Below are 21,444 nucleotides of genomic sequence, written 5' to 3'. Positions count from 1 at the left end.
GACATGTCTGAATTGAGTGCAGCAATGTTTGCACATGGGACCGGTGTAGTTGCAGATATTGATATCTGGCATAAATGCATTGGTCATGTTAATGTACAGCGACTTAAATCAATGCAGGCCCAAAATATTGTTGCAGGATTGCCGAAATTCAAGGTTGCAGAAATGCATAAGGTATGTGAAGCCTGTCAGTTTGGAAAACAGGCAAGGAAACCATTTCCTAGACATGTTCAAGAGAGTGAGAAGCCATTGGAATTAATCCACTCTGATGTGTGGACTACTAAAGCTGCATCTCTTGGAGGCTGTCATTATTTTGTCACTTTTATTGATGACTATAGCAGAAAAGTTTGGGTGTATTTTATGAAAAAGAAAAGTGAAGTTTTTGGGCATTTCAAAACTCTTAAAGCTATGGTTGAAAAAGAAACAGGCTTGCAAATAAAATGCCTAAGGTCAGATGGAGGGGGAGAGTACCTCTCAAATGAGTTTGCAAGGTTCTTGCAGGAGCATGGCATAAAGCAGCAATATTCATGCAGTCATACCCCACAACAAAATGGAATTGTAGAAAGGAAAAACATGCATATTGGAGAGGTATCTCGTGCCATGCTCAATGAAAAAGACTTGCCAGATTTTTATTGGGCTGAAGCAGTTGCTACAACAGTCTATATAATGAACGGGACTCCCACTGCAGCAATACATGGGATGACTCCAGAGGAGAGGTATACTGGTAGGAAACCAGATATTTCTCATTTGAAAATTTTTGGTTGCATTGCCTATGTACATGTCCAGATAAGCTGAGATCCAAGTTGGATCCAAAAGCTGAGAAGTGCATCTTTATTGGTTACTCTCTGCAGCAAAAAGGGTATAGATGCTATAACTCTTCTACTCGTAAGTTTACAGTGAGCAGAGATGTTGTTTTTGATGAGATGAGTAGCTGGTATAAACCAGTAAATGTGATTGATGATGTAGATGCACAAAATGGTAATGCTGCACAGAATTCACAGCAGCAGTCACAAAATATTAGTGGACCTGGAGCGTCCTCTAGCAGTGGTTCACATTCTTCGCCATGGACAGGCAGATTGAGATCAGGAGAATCTTGTCAAAGCAATGCAGATAGTGGTATGCAGGTATCACGAAAAGGAAAAGAGAAGGTTGATCAGCCCATGTTTGATGTGAATGCAGGTCACTCTTATGTGGATGGTGAATCCAGTGGCTCAGAACAGAGCATTGATGATGAGTTGGGCATTCCTTCTATTGTTACACCTGGAGTAAGGAAGACCGGGGATGTTTTGAGAGCACCTGGGAGTGAACCTACTTTGCGCAGGTCTACGAGAGCTAGGTATCCTGTGGATAGGCTGAAATATGATGGATTTACAGCCATTCACTATGCATATATGGTCAAAGTGATACAAGAACCAGAACCCACTTCTTTTGAGCAAGCCATGGGAAAAGAAAAATGGGAGAAAGCCATGGATGAAGAAATGGATGCCTTGGAAGCAAATGCTACATGGGAATTGGTATCTTTGTCTAAAGGTAAAAATGCAATTGGCTGTAAGTGGGTTTATAAGGTGAAGCACAATGCAGATGGTTCTGTGAACAGATACAAGGCAAGATTAGTAGTCAAGGGGTATGCACAAACATATGGTATTGACTATGAAGAAACATTCAGTCCGGTTGCAAGGATGGCAACCGTAAGAGCACTCATTGCTATGGCTGCATCAAAGGGATGGTCTTTACATCAGATGGATGTAAAGAATGCCTTCTTGCATGGTGATTTGCAAGAAGAGGTCTATATGGAGCAGCCACCAGGTTTTGTGCATGCTGTTTATCCTGAGTTTGTTTGCAGGTTGAAGAAAGCCTTGTATGGCTTGAAGCAAGCACCTAGAGCATGGTCTGACAAGATAGGACAATATCTTGTCACTATTGGCTTTCAGATTTCCAAGGCAGGTTTCTCACTTTATGTGAGAAAAACAGAGAAAGGTATTATGCTACTTGTCATTTATGTTGATGATTTGATTATGACAGGTGACAGTGATGAAGATATCCTTCATGTGAAAATGCTATTGAAGCAGAAGTTTGAGATGAAGGATTTGGGAGAGCTGCGTTATTTCTTGGGCATTGAGGTGATTAGATCACCAAGTGGGATATAGCTCTTGTAGAGGCAGTATGGATTGGACATGCTGTCCAAATATGGGATGACAGGCTGTAAGCCTATTTCAGTTCCTTTGGAGCAGAATGTGAAGTTGAGCACAGATGCAGGTGAGCTTCTAGAAGACCCTACTATGTACAGACGCATAGTAGGAAGTTTGATTTATATGACTATTACCAGGCCAAATTTGAGCTATGATGTTGGATTGGTAAGTCAGTTTATGCAGGCTCCAAGGAAACCACATTTGGATGCGGCTAGACGCATACTTAGGTATGTGAAGTCCACATTGCAGTATGGACTATTTTATGAGACTGGGGTTCAGATACAATTGCATGGATACACTGATGCTGATTGGGCTGGTAGTATTTCTGATAGACGATCTACCAGTGGATATGTGTTCTCTTTTGGGAGTGCTGCAGTCACTTGGAGCAGCAAGAAACAGCCTACAGTTGCCTTGTCCAGCACAGAGGCTGAGTACAGGGATGCAGCAATGGCTGCATGTGAGGTAGCTTGGTTGCATAAGCTACTTTTGATATGCATCAGTCTACAGATGGGCCAGTTGTCATTTATTGTGACAACATGAGTAGTATACACTTGGCAAATAACCCAGTCTATCATGCTAGAACAAAGCACATTGAGGTGCATTATCACTATGTGCGAGAGAGGGTTTTACTAGGTCTTATTGATCTAGTTTATGTCAGCACAGAGGATCAGGTAGCTGACATATTCACGAAGGCATTGGGCACAGAGAAGCTGCGCAAGTTCAGAGACCTGCTTGGTGTGCAGGAATTGGGATTGAGCTCAAGGGGGAGTGTTGAGATATCGAGCTCCACTCGTGATACGCCAGGGTGACCGTTGTGTATTTATGTCACCGACTTGTCAGTTGCAGACGCGGTTGGTACACCGCCCATGAATAATAGCTACATGATAGCTATTCTTATCTACTCTAGTTCGTGGCTCAGTTAGTATGCCACCTTAGTTAGTTGAGTTTGGTTTGAGATCCATATATAGGGTTCTTCTATTTCTTTGTATTTGAGTTCTTTTGGCTTCCACAACTAAGAAGAGGAAAATTGTTTTCAGCCTCCACCCTTGTGTGTATTCCCCCATTGTGCAAGCAAGAAAGCTACAAGTGAGACTCCTTTCTTCTCTCCCACAATCTTGACATCACTGTCTCTTCGATCTTGGTAAGCCATCCACTCCAATCTCTTAATAAACTAATCAGCATCCTCATTTTCAGTACCAAAGAAGGGTTCATATCCAAAAGCTGCCTTACTTGAGTTTGTGTACAGGTTGGTTTCCAAACCTTACACTTGCCAATCGATAAGATCAGCAAGAGATCTTCAACATAGGAGATCCTCAGCGGGGGCATCAATCTATGGTAGGTGAATTGGGTAGTTTGCCTCTAACAACCCCCAAGACAACAACATAGGATAAAGACTGAGGATCTTCCCTCAATAAAACCCACAAAACAACACCATTGAACACATGATCCAAAATTCATGATCACTCACTCCTCACTGAGACTTTAGCTCAACACTTAAACAGTTCAAACCTTCAAGCTCATATTTTACCACTTTTAGAGAGAATCTGAAACTGAAACAACCATGGCATAGACTCTAATAGCACGAGCTTTCAGATTCACATAACTTCTATTTTTTGGGGATGGCAACCCCAAGCAACAAACTGCCCCACAAAGTGTGGTTGCATCAATCATTGTAAAACCAGTTGTAGATCCTTTTTATTCTTCTTTCCTCAGAGCACACATAAATACAAACCAAATACACGGGTAATCAAAGCTTTATACGGCAAATTTTCATGCCCATTCAATGGCTACAAGCATTTCACTATTGTAGACATTCCATTACTGCATCAAAACAGAGCTTACACTGATACAGTAATGGAAAATCATGATGACTTTCATGGGAAACTGAGTTGGTGACATAGATGCTGCTAAATTCACATGTTTTCTCATATAACACAGAAATTGCCTCATAGAGCACAGAAATTGCCTCATAGAGCACAAAAATTGCCTCATAGAGCATTACACAAAACAATACATAACTTTCTAACCACACCTTGGATCACCAATATTCAAAAAGGAAAGTTGTAGCTCTCTTTCCAATCTATAACTCTTTAGAACAACTCAGAGTCAAATTACTACTCTGTTCCAAAAGCACAAACTTGCAAATGGAAAGACACATTCTTTGACTTTAGATTGTCATTTCAGCGTACCAGCAGATACATCTCAGCATATCTTGCATTTGATGAAGAGTTGCAGGAGCTTCAAACTTTATGACCTATGATCAATTATTTTCTTTTTCTTGGCTGCAAATCCTTTCAGATTTCCACTAACTTGAACCTATACATTCAACACTTACTCATATACATATTCCGTGCCTCATACCTAGTTTTAGATATAGAGGCTCTTTACTTCTATTCTTTTCTGTTGATGGGAAGCCTCACGCAACAACTAACAAACATCACTCTTATCATGAAGAAGAACAGCCCTTTGCTGTCTTTCACTCATATCCATACACCAGAACTAATATGCAAACTCTCTGCCTCATAAAGTAGTAGAAGAAAACAAGACAAAAGGAAGACTCTTATTACCATCATTTGAAAATTGAGAACTCACATCAGCCCATTGACTTCAACAGCCCTACTATCATGCTCCATGACTCCAATTACTTTAGCTTCACGTTCTCTTCTTCTGACAATTTGTTCTTCTTCTTTTGAGCTTCATATTTCTCCCTTCTTGCAAGATTCTTCTTCTCCCCTCCCTCCCTCCCTCCCTCCCTCCCTCTCTCCCTCTCCCCCCCTCTCTCTCTCTCTCTCTCTCTCTCTCTCTCTCTCTCTCTCTCTCTCTCTCTCTCTCTCTCTCTCTCTCTCTCTCTCTCTTTGATTGTGTCGAACACTTCTATTCTCTTTTTCCAAAAAAAGTACTCATGTTTTTGCTTTTTCCCTTAATTTTTCAAGTTGCCCCTTGCTTCCCCTTAATTGTTAGATGGAAAACATGCCACTTGCCATGTAAAATTCCACTCGAGGACTCAAAATTAGAAGCGAGAACACATTTTCTTCTCTTTCTACATGAGGCGCATGTCTCAAAATTGAAATATCTCAACCACGTGTCAAACATGCATGATATCACTTGGGATTTCCATTTATCAATCCGACTCCCGTTACGGGTAAGTGTTAGAAAGACAAAAAAATGATATTTGCGTGTGTTATCCCACTTGATTTCACGCAGCATCATGTCCTTAGTCGCTCATTTTCACTCACCAACGCTATATGGCTACACGTGCCAAGAAACATTGGGATGCTATGAAGGGTATCATGCGATACTTGAAGGGCACAACAGATATGTGTATTTGCTATGGCAGCCAGGTTATAGGAGTTGTGGGCTACATAAACTCCGATTATGCAAGACATGCAGATAGTAGAAAGTCCACTTTTGGATATGCATTCACCTATGCTAGAGGTGTTGTCTCATGGATGTCCAGGGTTCAGAAGTGTACGGCTCTCTCTACCACTGAGGTCGAGTATGTTGCAGCCATTGAGGCTTGCAAGGAGGCCATATGGTTGGGATGTTTGGTTCATGACCTTGGGAATTGATTCTATACCTACATTGCATTTGGATTCTATGAGTGCTATTCAGCTAGCCAAGAATTCGGTCTTCCATGCGAAGATGAAACACATTGAGGTGAGGTATCACTTCATACGTGGGGTCGTGTGGAGAACAAGTCTATTGACCTTGTCAAGATCTCCACTGATGAAATCCTTGCAGATCTGCTCACGAAAAGCCTCACTACTGAGCGCTTTGCCTTCCTCAAGAGATTGATGAGCATCGGATGAGATGAAATTTTTCCTCATCATGTTGTACATGTGTACATTGTATTGTCTTTTCTTTTTCTTTTTACTCCTCACTAGGGCAGATTCGCCTCTATAAGTGGAGGTTGTTGGGGGTAAAAGTGCCTCTACCTAGCCGCCCGTGTATTACTACACTGACAGTACCCGCCACTACACACTGCAAGTAGCGGGCACCCGTTATCGTTACTTTATTCTTTATTCTTTATTCTTTTAGTGACAGCTTGAATAAAGAAAGGCCTGGTCACACATTGCGACTATTGAAGTTCCCATTTGGTCTCTCTCTCTCTTTCTTGCTCTTGCTCTCCCGCCATAGCTCTTCCAAGCAAGCTCTGATCCTTCTCAGCTTGAGAGAGAGAGAGAGAGAGAGAGAGAGAGAGAGAGAGAGAGAGAGAGAGAGAGAGAGAGAGAGAGAGAATACACACACACACATACACATATGTGTGTATGTATATATATGTATGTATGTGTGTGTGTCACACACACACACACACACACACACACACACACACACATACATACACATACACATACATGTATGTATATACATACATCCATACATACATACACACACACATGTATGTATATATATATATGTATGGATGTATGTATGTATGTGTGTGTATACATATGCATGTACACACACACACACACACACACACACACACACACACACACACACACACACACAGTGTGTGTGTGTGTGCGTGTGCGTGTGCGCAAAAGCCTACACAAGTTATTATGATTCAACTAGATATTGAAAAGGCTTTTGATCATGTCATCTAGTCCTTTCTTCAACAATTAATGTCTACTATGGGTTGTGAGCCTTGAACGACACCTCTTATAGTAGATACTATCAACATTGATGTGGTGGCCTATATTGTGCTGAATGGGGGAGTGACTAAGGAGATTGTTCTTTCTCACTCCCATCGTCAGGGATGCCCCCTTAGTCCCTTATTGTTTCCTTTGGTATTTCACATCCTCTCTTTGCTAGGTAAGTTGACTATTAATGGTGAGATTGTTGGATTAATTCTTCCCAATGGAAAAAAACTTTTGGGATAGTCTCTTGCTGATAATTCCTTTATGTTCCTTTCGGCTAATAGATCTAATTTGGAAAGGGTGATGGCAATATGGAGCCTATTTGGTCTTTCTTTGGGTTTGCCTATAAATGCATATAAATCACGTCCAATTAGTTGTATAAAGAGTGTATTGAATAATTAGGGTCAGCATGGGATCAAGGTTCTTCAAGGTGAGATAACTAGGCACCTAGGTTATCCCATAGAGGTGTCATATTCATGATAAGTTTATGTATTGGAAGTCTCAAGGTTCTACATGTGCATCTGCAAGTGGTTTAAACAATCATGGTTAACACAATTTCTTATTTTTTGCCATATCTTTCATGGATGCAATAATTTTTTAGTGTATGCCACTTGCTTTTTATGCTCTAGAAGAAGAAAGGCAATAGATTGGGCCAAGTGTGGCTATCATGGCAGCATGTTACTATGCCAAAGAGTACATATATAGCTAATTACATTACAAAGCAGGTTAATATTACAAAATGATAGTAATGCTTGCTACATTGGTAGAATGCACCTTACATGAATATATAAAAATATAACGCATTTTACACTTCAAGCCATGTTTCACGAGGTAAGAGCCTTCTATGACACATATATCTCATATTTTGTTTTTGTGGCAACGTGTTTAGACATTCCCTATGTAGTAGGACTAGTTAGTAAGTTTATGGAAAACCCCCTTATACAGACCAGGATTAGGGTTAGGGTTATGTCACTTCTCTAGAGTAGCACCCCGCTTGTGTTTGTGTCCCACTTTGTAATTTAGGATTTCCACAATTGTGATTTAGGGTTTGCATCCTCTCTTGGGTGTCCTACCTACTTTGTGGGATCTAGGTTGGTCATTCCTTGAAGCATGCTTTGTCCTTAACCTAAATAGACCTAGCCTATGCTCTTCTAGTCACAAATCCATAAGTGCAATCCACACAACAATTATGGGTGTGACATATACAATTGCAAGTGATGATACAATATGCACAAGAGTGAGCAAACTCTCACAAAATAATACATCCATGAATATGATGTGTTCCTAAAGTACAACATATAATACAGGTGTCCAAAAATAATAAAGAGAAGTGCTCTAAAATATAATAATCTGACATAAAATTAATTCGGCACTTATGCTTCAACTTTGCTTTGGCTTTAACCTTTGCAATATAGTGTAAATACTATGTGACTACACATGCATACATAGTCTAATACTTAGTTAGAAGATGGATCCATGGGTTATTCTATTGGGGATGGCTAATGAAACAAGGAAACTTGGACTTGACGAAGATGGGAACAAGTAGCATGGTTGAGGGAAAAGGAAGTTGTTGATGAATACGTGGGAGAGGCACCATTGGGGAGATGGACAAAAGGTGGAGTCCAATCCAATAATCTCTTGAAGCACATGGTTCTCCACTAGATTAAATACAAGTAGTAGTTTGGAATTGCTTTCCTTTGATCAAAGTATCTTTTCTAGCTTGCTTCAAAGGTGATTTGCTAGTATGGGGATGAATGAAGTGGAAATGGAAAAAAAATGCAAGTGACTCAAGGAGACAAGTCTAATCAAGGTGAGTCAAGACTCTCCGACCTTGATGTGCCTTTGGTAAATGTGGGGAATGTTAGGAAAAAGGCTAGGGGGTTAAAGATGGAGCCAGTTGATTAAAGCCATTGGATGTGTCAACTTGAGGACCCCTAGGTGCAATGCAGTGCATGTGAGTGCATATTGCTTTTTCTTTGCTTATCCATTTCTTTCTTTTTTTAAATTTCTTTATTTTTTAATCTTTTTTTGTTTTTTTCTCTTGCTGTGAAAAATCACATTGCCATACAATGAGGTATATATCTTTACAAATATAAATATGAAGTATGAGAAAGGTGAAGGCTAATAGGGAAATAATAAACTTGGCTTAAAAAGGAGCTATGGATAGAACTATGTACAATGAAGATTAAGTAGTGAGATGGGACATGGAAAGCCAATTGCCTTCTTGTTAATGAAGAGATGGTTGAAGAAGAACCAAACTATTGATGAAGAATTATGTGTCGGTTGATGAAACAAGTTGGAACTCCTCATACAAAAGTATATGATTGCCAAATGTTGAAGTCAAGGTGGTTGTTTGGATGTATCTACAACTTCAAATCAAAAAAAGAGCTTTAATGGCAGATGTTGCTGTCTTTCTTGAGTTTGTCATTGCTAGGCTTTGTCACCTATTCTAATCTTGCATTCACTTGGTGAAACTTTAAGAGTACAATGCAATGGAAAAGATAGAAAGAATTGACGATAACTTTGCTAGTTTTTGCCATGGTCTCCAAAACAAAATTTAGATCGTGTAGCTTGGGGATCTTACCCTTGCATAAGATATAGCATTGTCCCAAGTTTTGAGGGATTTTAGCTCTTATCAGTGCAACACATCAAGCGAAAGAAATTGATATGTATAATGTGACTAGGGTTAGTAATATATAAGGGTTAGCGATTTGTAGTTTTAGGAATCCACCAATTATAGAAATTTGGATTGTACTCTAATTGAGTAAAAACATCTAAGTCGGTTTGGTAGCCAATCCACAAAGGTAAGTAATCAAATCACTAAGCAATGAAGGTCATGCAAAGCAACTGGCTATATGTAATTCCTCTTCACTTACTAGAATCTTATTAAGCAAAGGGTGATATTTCAGTTATGATGGCATGTCTAGATTCTAAGCTAGGGTGACATATTGTAGTGAAGTGGTCTCATAGTAAGTCGGGTTAGATTGAAGTGTATTTATTATAGGCCAGTCCTCAATCATTGTCATAAGATGACTACCATCATGAGCAAGGTCAAGTCGAAGAGAAAACCACTTTTTGAGAATGGACTTGAGGAATTGCAATTCTGCTCAGGTTGATTAAGTGTATAGACTGGCCATTCATTTTAGGCACAAAAGCATAAATGGGAATAAGTTGCCACGATTGTAATTTCTTGTGAGGGAGAGTCTTAGCATTTTTATCTTGAACCAAGAGGCTTTTGTGGAAGAGGTGTCACTCTCTTCCCAAATGGAATGCCATTTGGAAGCAACTTGTACTGCCTCTTGGCATTAGTGAATATGTCATCAAATTAGAGTAGGCATTATGTTTCAAAGGAATTGAATTTCTTTGCCAAATGTTTAATGGCCAACATAACAACAAAAGCTATAGGCTAGAAGGAGGGTCAGGTTTAGTAGGGTTGATCTAGAGGTGACTCTGAGATACCTCCTCTAGGGTATCTCAAGATTCCACTAGCTCAACTTGGACTAATTAGTGGGGTTGTTTAGTAGAGACATGAGTAGCAGTGGATCTAGGATCTGGAGCTTCGAGCACACTACTTTTAGCGATTATGTCAGCGTTAGTTGAAGGTTTATGTGCATCACTCTCCTTTGTGTCATTAGATGAATATTCATTCTTGACAATACTAGAAGCCTATGAAAGCTTTAAGTTTGTTTCAACCTTGGAATAAAATAGTCGTAGAAATCAAGATTGTATTCAAGAAAATCATAGGTATCAAGAATTTGTGGATCTTGAGTGAGCCAAAGATATATCTAATGGCATCAACAATCATGTTGCCTTGTCCTAATCAACTCGCAACTTGTAGCTCTTCCTTTAAAAGGAGTTTATCACACATAAAATCTTTTTCAACAAGTTTAGAAAGGTTGGCACCTCGGACAATTGGAAGCACTTTTTCAAGGATGTAGGGGCTACATGTGTTGGATCATGCATTGAATTCCAAAGCACCTTTCTTTACTCACTAATAGTCATTAGGTAGTTGCCATATCTTCTTACAACTAGACTACCTCAACTAGAGTCACATTTTCTTTCAAGTTTTCTTTGACCTTCTACTTATCGGGACAATGCCACAACATCTTCCTCAACATGACATGCATTTCCCAGTGTGGAATGTGGGAATCAATCAATGCTTCTCATGCTTAGCCTTGGCCATTTGCTCTATGACTTCTCCCACAGCTTCTTGATAACACTAATAGATTTGTGCCTAGCTATGTCAAGGTCTCTCTAAGAACATCTTGTGCTTAGCAATTTAAATTCCAATGTTCTACATGAACATACGCTTGAGCTAGTGATAACATTATGTCCTCTTGTTCTTTCTAATGTGCAATCTCCACTTGATCTTCTTGCTACTCTAACTTACCCACATTCTCCAAAAGAGATCGCTTAGTCTTGAATTGTGCAAAAAGGGTTCGGGGGCCAGAGGAACGTGACTTGTGAATCAATGGATTCATTGCGCTCATTGGGTTGGAGTTTGTATTCTATGTAAGCAAAAAGCAATAGAGGCTTATTCATTAGGTAAATTGATAGTCTAGGTCATAGTTGAAGGCTATGATTGTGATGATTCCACATTAGAATTGGAATTATTAACTTTTGATTTAGTGGATTAGTCAATCTTAATAGTAAAAAATGACTGTATACTTGGATCCTTGGATTGATTGGAAATAGTCTCAATCTTGGAATTTTTAGATTTGTTTTTGATAACGATATTAAAGGAAGGTCATTGATCTTTTGATGTTTTTTTGTCTATCCCATTGGGATCCTTGTTCTTTGATTGAGTAGTTGCATACTACTAATGGATACTCTATTTCAAGCTAGGTGACAAAGGTTCTTTTGTTTTGGGAGGGTTTGGTTGGGAGGATGGACCAATAACTTCCTATGGTTTGCTTGTCAACACTTGAGGGCTCCATCCTATCCTTCTTTGGACTTTTTCTTTTAGTGTGAGTAGCATCATGAGAAAGTGGCTATTTTTTTTTCTTCCTCTCGACTCAATGACTTCTTAGACACTACTAGATTATCCTCTAGATTAGCAATCGCCTCAAGTAGTTGATCTCGTAGAATTCTGGACTTAGATATCTTTGGTAGAAAGTCAAGTTTTGGCTTTTCCATTACTAAGACTAGTTTCACCACCTTTTTGAAAAACAATAGATATCACATGTTTTTGTAGTAAGTATAACAAAATAATTGACATCGTACCCTCTTGTATTAAGTTCACACAATAATGCTCAATTGAGTGTAGCAAAAACATATCGATGTAGTTTCACTTATGTGTGCACAATGTAAGTGATGATATATCCAGATGTAATTCCAAATCATACACATAAAAGAGAGAGGTATGTGAATGTAAATATGCATATGGGAGTAACAATGTGATATTCTTATTACCCTGATATCAACTACTAAAAGTGTTTAAGACAATGGATCTTATGCAAACTCTTAACCCTTGCAAAATTAAGAGAATTGTGAAAGACGGATGCATAACATGAATTTTTGTTAGAGGCTAAGCAAATGAGGATAAGAGAGAGAGAGAGAGAGAGAGAGAGAGAGAGAGAGAGAGAGAGAGAGAGAGAGAGAGAGAGAGAGAGAGAGAGAGAGAGAGAGAGAGAGAGAGAGAGAGAGAGAGTGTGTGTGTGTGTGTGTGTGTGTGTGTGTTATACTTGAGGTACTTAACATGGAGGGAGAAACATGAGTGGAGATGGTGGTGGTGGAAGCGGTGGAGGTGGTAATGGAGGTGCTGGATGTGGTGGTGGTGATGGTGGTGGCAATGGTGGTGGTAATGAAGGAGCAATAGTGGTGCTTGATATATGCCTAGGAGAAGAGACGGAATAAGTGGACTATGTGGAATAAGAAATGGAGGTTACTTAGAAAATCTCACTAAAAAAACTCACTTCTCACATGTAGTCTGAAAATCCCTATGCAACCAATATGGCTTTGTACTTTTCTAAGCTGCCATCAAATTTGTACTTTACCTTCTAGACCCACTTGGTGCCAATAATATTTCTCTTTGCTGGCCAATCGACTAGCTCCCAAGTATCATTCTTCATTATGCTATCATAGTTAGCTTGCATAGCGGATCTCCATGTTGGATCAACAAGTGCTTCATCAAAGTCCTGTGGCTCCTTCACTTCTCTCATAATCTCAACCATATTGACTATGTGAGAAGAAGCCTTTCTTTACTCCTTTATTCTCAGAGACGTCATTGAGACTTGTAAAAATGCTCTTTGGTTAGGCCATCCCGTGGTTGCAGACCACCTTGGTATTTACTATCTATTCCACCTCTAGCTATGTCTTCACCTTTGTTGAATGTGTTATTCCCCATATGTCCATGGTGCAGCAATGAATAGCTCTATCTATTATAGAGGCAGAGTATGTTGCAACCACTAAGGCTTGTAAGGAGGCTCTCTAGCTAGGCTATCTGTTGTAGTAGTGTTATTGATGTGGCCCCTATATTGCATTCAATTTGTATGAATACTTTTCAGTTTGCCAAGAATTTGGTTTTCGATGCAAAGAAAAAGCACATTGCGGTGCATAACCAACTTATCAAAGAGGTCATTGAGGACAAGTCCATTGAGCCTGTCAAGATCTTAGCTGACCAAAATCTTGCATATCTACTCACTAAAAGTCTCTCAATGGAATGTTTGCACACCTGTACATTACAAGTGGTGGTAGGGCACCCATCATTATCACTTCATTCTCTATTCTTTCAATGACTAATAAATAAGGAAAGGCCCCACATTCTTAAGCCTCTCTCTCTCTCTCTCTCTCTCTCTCTCTCTCTCTCTCTCTCCTACTTCATCCTCCATAGCTTGTACCTCTCTTGCTTCCGCTTACTCATGCTTCCACTTGGGTTTCACCCTTCATAAACTATAACAACTTGAAAGCAAATCCCTCAAACCAACACAAATCATCTACTCTTCCAAAAATTATTTGGTATTAGGTTGTAAAGATTTAGTAAAAAATACTCATATTCCCAAAGTAATGCAAGCATGATAAAAATAGCCAATGCACAAACAACTAATATATCATAACTTTGGATAAAATAGACAAATAAAACAAAGAATGCACCTTGGAGAGTATAATGATCACTCAGTCCCAATCACAATGCTTGATAAAAGTTGCTAGTAATCCTTGTTGTGAAATGCAAAATTCAACTTTCATCATAAAGGTTAATCAAACAAACTTTAAAAGGTTTCTTTTATTCTAACAATACCTTAAAGTTGAATTCAAACTTGGAATGCCAAACTTGGAGTTCCATGTGGTTTTTTGCAATTGGAGTTGAAAGCTGATCTTCCCAGCTTGAAAAATAGATCTAAAACTTCTCGCATAGGAGTGAATGTCTTGGAAATAAGAGATAGAAAGCTTTGGAAGAAAGTTGTGTGGGAAAGGGGCTTAATAAGTGATTACCTTACCCCCCCCCCCCCCCCCCCCCCCCCAAAAAAAAAGACCACTGCTCAATATATCAGTAAGCTTTACAAGCTTATAAAGCTTAAGGCTTTATGAAGTGGTGCCTAACAACAATGATCAAGGACACAATGGTAGCAATGTCAATGGCTGTCCATCGAATCAGTGGTATAAAACAATGGCTCTGATGGCAATCTCCAACAGATTTGGGCTTCTTTGAACAATGTGATAAGATCCTGGTTGCATATTTGGTGATCTCCCATTATTAAAAAAAATCACCTTCTCGATTGAAACCACTTTGTATAGTGATTTGTGGGATGATCTTGTGGATTTTTCATAGAGACAAAGAAGCTTTTTGTTAAGTCTTTTGAAAATGACCTTAGATTGAAAGGCTTTCTCTGATTAAATGGGAAAGGAACACACTTTGAATGTTGAAAAAATATTTTCATATTGTACATCATACAATTTCTAGTAATATTGCCATACTATGAAGTTATAATTTTTCTGCATTAAAATGCGCATCATAAATTAATAATTCCACATAACTTCGTCTAGTAATCTGCTCACTACAAGACAAAACACATTAATATCCTTCTGTCTATCTATCATGCATAATGTAATTAATATCACAGGTCCACGTCGTGTGATAAGTCATGAATCACACTGTAAATAACTAAAATCTACAATAAATCAAATCAAATCAACTTATTTTCATAGTAAGTTCTGGTAAATACCGTGATAAATATAATTCTATAACAATCCACTTACCCTTTGGCTACACTTTTGCAGCTTTAATTTTGTGTTTTTCTTAAATATATTGCTAAGTTTCTTTAAGTAGCTCGCACAAAATCAAATCACTAGATATCTTGCCAAGAGCCAAAAGTAGAGTATTTCTTCATCTAGTACAATCACCTTCCACCCTCCACCTTCTAGCTAAAGTTTTACTATGCTTTTTAGAAAGCTTTGTTATTACATCAATGCTTTTATTCCATTTCATTATTAAGTTTTTGACACCAATCATGACTAATTTCCACGTGAACTTTAGTTGTTTGACAAAGGCATTAGATGCATTGACGCTTTTATTCAATTTTGCTATCAATTTGTTGACTCTAATGCCAACTATTCTCCATGTCCACAACATCTATGCTTCCCTACCACCACTTCTCCTTCATGAATATTCATAGATGTTATTCTTCTTTTCTATTCATATCAATATGCATCTCAAATTGTTTCTATGATTCTTGTTTTGATCATTACAAGGCTTTAATTCCAATTCATACGTAGACTATATACATGCATTTGCTCATGTAAGAACTTGCTTAACCATAAACTACTCATCCCATGTGTCAAGATAAGCAAGTGTTAAGCTTCCAATGTTAGCATATAACAAGTGATAGGGGGATTTGTTCAACACACACATGGTTTGAAAATTACAATCCAAAAAATTAACCTCTATAGTTTACTAGCAAGACAACCTCTCTCTCTCTCTCTCTCTCTCTCTCTCTCTACTTCATGTTGTAGCAATTTATTTGAGTACTTCAAACATTGCAAATTTACTATGCATGATTTTACTACATTTTGACACTAACTAGTAAACACTTATGGTATCGAAGTGCTTAATACACTACACAAAGCATTAAAATATATGCTATGGAACAAGTTAGATGGTACAAACTATACTTTGTGGAGGTTTAAAATTACAACTATCCTTGTTTTTTATGAGCTTCTCAAGATGGTGTTGGGTACTAACCCAAAACCACACCCCGCCCCCAACCCATCAAATTTGAGTGTTATGATCCCTCCAAATGCAAATCTTCTATGAGCTTGGAAACGAATGAATGTAAATGCAATGCGTGCCTTAGTTACAAGATGTTCTGATAATGTTTTGATCTTGTTTCACCATACAACCAAGGCATTGGAGGCTTGGAACATACTGAAGAGTCAATATGAAATGTGAAATCAAACAAGTATTCAAAACTTGGACAATCAACTAGCAACAAATAAGTTTTCTAAAGGAAAGAAAATTGAAGCATTCATCACTCGAATCAAGAATATGCAGGACCAGATGGTTGGCGTTGGGATATAAAAGACTAGTGAGGAGCTAGCTCGGAGGCATCTTTGAATTTGTCCAACAAAGTTTGATGGATTGGTAGCTACCCTAAACACTTAGGTGAGACCCCAAGCTTTGATGTTTGAGAAATTTTGTGCACTATTAATGGAGGAGTTGAGGCTAAAATCATGAGAAGGTAGCAACAGTGGAGATGCTACATTTTTTGCCAATGCAAAAGCCAAAGGTGGTTCCTCTACCAACGGCGACAAAAAAAAGAAGGATGGTAAGAAAAAGTTTCAAGGAGAGTGCTTCTATTGCAAAAGAAAGGACATGCAATTACAAATTGTAGTGTTAAAAGGAAAATGAAAAGAATGGCACCGTGAAGACTAAAGGGAAGGAGACAGCCAATATGGCTAAAGCAAAGTTGGAGTTATTTATGGTGACCATTGAGGAAGCGTGCTCCTTGGTGTAAGAAATATCTAACATTGACTCATAGATATTGGATAATGATGCCTCCTGTCACATGACCAACAAGAAAGGTCTATATAGTTCTATGAAGCCTCTGTAAGAATCCATCACTATGATGGTTGGAAATGATGCAAAATGCCCAACTAAGGACACATATAATATTTCATCTGTTATTATAAATGGTGAACTCAAGAATCTTTCAAATGTGTTGTATGCTCTAGAGATTAAGAGAAATTTGCTATTACTTACTTCTATAACTGATCTTGGCCATAAGTGAGGTTCACTAAGATAGGTCCATATTATCGACAATGTTGATAAAGTTATTAGTAGCAAAGGAGAAAGGAGGAACAACCTATATGAGCTAAGTGCTCTTACAACCACCATTGGTGTGAGTATAAGTAAACTTTGTCATGAAATATTTGGTCACATTGGTTTTGCAGTATTAAAGAAGATTGCATAAGCAAGGTATGGTTGTTCACCTACTTATAGTAACTGAAATGAAGGAACCGTGTAAAGCTTGTAAGGTGGGCAATCAATAGAGAAAGGCATTTCGATAAGAAAGCAAGAATAGAGAAAAGGCTCCTCTAGAGGTGGTTATGCTAACTTGTGCGGTAAAATGCGTACAAAAGCCTTGGGGGGATCTTCTTATTTTAGGTTAATCATCGATGACTACAGTAGGAAGATATGGGTGTACTTCCTTCATGATAAGGCTCAAGCTTTTGGTAAGTTTAAAGAATAGCTAAAACTTTTTGAGAATGAAAATTTGCAAAGTGTGAAGAAGTTTAGAATAGATGATGGTGGTGAGTTTAACTCAAAGAATTTTGAAGACATTTGCAAGAGCAAAGGGATTAAGCATCTATTGAGGATGCCTCATATACCTCAACAGAACAACGTTGTTGAATGCTGAAATCACACCATTGTGTAACTCCGATTGAATAGCTTCCAAAGGATAAGAGAAACAAGTTAAATCCAAAAAGCACAAAATGTATCTTCTTGGGTTATAGTGGTGAGCAAAAGGCTTAAAAATTATGTGATCAAGAGGCAAAGAAGATCATAGCGAGCCATGAGGTAGTGTTCAAGAAGCAGCCACATACAATGAAGAAGGAGAATATGAGTTTTTTCACTTCATTATCTACTGAAGAAGTAGTCCACTATGAACCCATCCCAAGAGCTATCCCTACTCTGGAGGAGAAGGAAGCATCATCTTTGGATGACCAGGAAAAAGTTCATCAACTTACAATCATGCCACCGAAAAATCCATTGCTACGATGTGTGAAGCAACTCTATGATCGCAGTAATCCTATGTCTACTATAGTTGATACCTTTGTAGAGCAAATACAGTCACACATTTCTACACCCTAGACATCCATGAAACATCACCTCCAATAAAGATGAAGACATACCTAGAGGTGGGCTTCTTATCGTCTACATGTTCTACATAATTAGAGTCAATGTACCCCATGACTCTTGTATCTTGGCCACCATAATATTTACACATATTTGTAGTATCCTTAAGGTACCTCATGATATCCTTCATGGCATTCCAATGCCGTCTACCAAGTATAGCCATATACTGTGCCACAACTCCCACTGCAAATGCTATGTTAGGACAATCTTAGCCTTTTGCTCATTAGATTGTGGATAATCGATATGATTGAGCTTCATATGAGAAAGTAAAGGACAACCAATAGGCTTAACATCCTGCATATGAAACTGCTCAAGGATCTTCTCGATGTACTCCTTCTATGAGAAGTAAAGAATCCCCTTAGAACGATCACACATGATGTGTATCCCAAGAATACGTTAGGCCCGTTCCATATCCTTCATCTCAAAGCTCTTCTTGAGCTAAATTTTTAAGGTATTTAAATCATCATGAGCTATCCTAGAAATCAACATATCATCCACGTAGAGAACCAAAATCATGAGATTGACATAAAGAGCCTTCTTTGCGTATTAATATGGATCTATATTAGTGCAGGTGTATCCTTGTGAATGCATGAAAGTATAAAACTTGTGGTACCATTTCCTAGGTGCTTGCTTAAGGCCATGAAAGCTCTTTCTCAACTTGTATACTAGGTATTCCTTGCATTTTTTCTAAAAGCCCTTAAGTTGCTACTTATAAATCTCATCATGCAAGTCCCCATGTTAGAAAGCCATATGTACATCCGTTTGATAAAGATCTAGATCTAGCTAAGCAACCAAATCTAGTACCAAGCATAGGAAAGTCATCTTAAGTGCAAGAGAAACTACCTCATCAAAGTCAACACCATGTTTTTTGCTTAAAATCCTTAGCAACCAATCTAGCCTTATATGCTAACTTGGGGTATCCAAGGGTACTTTTCAACTTGTATACCCACTTGAATGGCAAAGTATGCCTTCCACTAAGCAAAAGAACCAAATCCCATGTATAATTTTTCTATAATGAGTCATACTCTATGCATGGTCCTCTTCTAAGAGTGAGTCTTACCTCGGCACATGGCCTTATTATAAATAAGAGTCTCACCATTATATGTCACCATAACATAGTCCATAAAGGGCTTAAAATACTACTTAGAAGGATATCTATCTCTAGTAGAATATCTCAAAACAAGCTGTGAGACTTGTATGTCTTGTCTAACATCATAGCCATGGGCCACTAGTGCATTAGCCTACTATAGGTTATCTAACTAGCTGCAGGGGAGCTGGTAGCTCCTCCTCAAATATCACCTTGCCCATCTCAACTACTTGCTCAGGTTACTTATGTAGTTTCTCCTCATCGAACTATTTTCATTCCCTTTAATGATATATGCCCAAGGTGATGATGCCATAACAATATATGTGGTACTACAGCCATCAACAAAACATGGTCAATAGACCCAAATAGAAGTAAGGGATAAAGGGTGCCAATATTGGCACCTCATGCAAGGACAAGATTTCCATGGGTAATATTCCATGAGAAATTACCAAAAGATATAAAGTAACTTGCATAATCCAATATGACAACAAAAACAAGGCTTTGGTTAAAGTTGGAATATGGCATATATCATGGAAAGTAAAGATGTTACTTAAAGCAAATTGCCATTGTAGATCTATGTTAGAGAAGGTCTATTGCAATATACAACAAATAGTAGGGTTATTTCCACTCCAATAGGTGCCCAGCCAAGTGTTGGGATACTTCAAGATGATTGCCAATGTTGATTCCCAAATGCCAAAGGTCATGGTGGGAGTTGAAGAAGGAATGTAGCGAGCCAAGGAAGATGAAAAATACAGAAGACATAAATCACTTGAATGTGTTGACCTTGTTGTTGTTTATCTTGCTCAATTTCGAGGTTCAAGCATGCACTGATAAACAAGGCTATTGTAGCCTTGAAGCAAGCCTTAAGAGGCGAGAACAAGCCAAGAAGTGAGGAAGATCAAATGCATACCTTTGAAGCAGAAGTCATCACTACCATGAATGAATGGATTGTAGGTATTTGAACTAGACTGACATTGTTAGAAATCAAGCTCCACCCATATCTCCTTATGTCTGTGTGACTGACCAACTGGATATAGTTGTACATGTGTTTGACATTGATTAAGTCGGTGTAGACTTGATCTAACCATAGTTATATGATGGTTAGTAAAACCTAGTGTAAGTCTCACTTTTGGTTAGTAGTCGAGTAATGGAATAATGAAGAAGAAGAAGACGAGCTTATGCTCATGGGTTATGCTCCACTCTTTGTCTCTCTCGATCTTCCAATATGGTATCAGAGCTATGCTAGGTGGGCTCTCTGGAGTAGGAGGCAGTGAAGAAGACCTGAAGAAAGTGAAGATCTAGGGTTATCTAAAGGCAGGCAGGCTGCCATTGTTCCTAGCAAAGGTATGCATTGGTTCTTCTTGTCTCCCATTGCTCAAGTGGTTGCTATAACTTGTCTGGGAGTGCATGAAGGCTCCATTGAGCATGTATAAGTTGTCAATGAGCACCATGTGATGCTGATCTGTTGCAAATACATCTTGTCAGGCTGCATGAACTGTGCTTATTGCAAATTGAACTTCATTGATTGCAAAGACATCACATAAAGTGGCTACTAAGTGGTTAAATGCTTGCCCATACCCTTTGAAAGGTGCTTGAAGATTGTTATATGCAAATGCCTTGGAGAGGGCTCAGTTATGAGATGAGACATGAATGTATAGATCATCTGAAATTTAATCATGAACTGCTGGTAAATAGAGAATACACAGCATGTATGCTGCCTTGATATGATCTTGGAGCTCTATGTCATGCTTAGAAAGGATCAGTGAAGTATAGATATATACCCTGGAGGACATATGCATTGTTCTTGTGTCTTGGAGCTGAAGTTTGTTGACAAAAATACTTAGATCTAGGAGCCTTTTACAAGTAGAAAACTATCATAGATCTGTGAACAGCAAGCATTGTCTCCACTTGAAGCATTACATGACATTGGTTGGTTCCTATGAACTATATGACTTGGGATACGTCTACTGAATGTTTGGAGGACTAAGACAAGCATTAAATGCTACTAAAAATTGAAGTATCGAGCTGAAAAAAATGCATTTAAAGTGTCTTGGCTGGTTACAAGTAGGGAATGTAGTCCATGACTTTGCTCCTTGAAGACAGAGTGTCTATGGTTGTATGTATGGTCATGTATTGACCTCGACACACATTAGCACATGTATGAAGTGGTTTAAGGAC

The sequence above is a fragment of the Lygodium microphyllum genome, chromosome 18 (assembly GCF_053477565.2).
Source record: "Lygodium microphyllum isolate KBCC chromosome 18, Lygodium_microphyllum_v1.1.10, whole genome shotgun sequence".
In the NCBI taxonomy this organism is placed as follows: domain Eukaryota; kingdom Viridiplantae; phylum Streptophyta; class Polypodiopsida; order Schizaeales; family Lygodiaceae; genus Lygodium; species Lygodium microphyllum.
Note: the sequence above shows the minus strand (reverse complement) of the source record.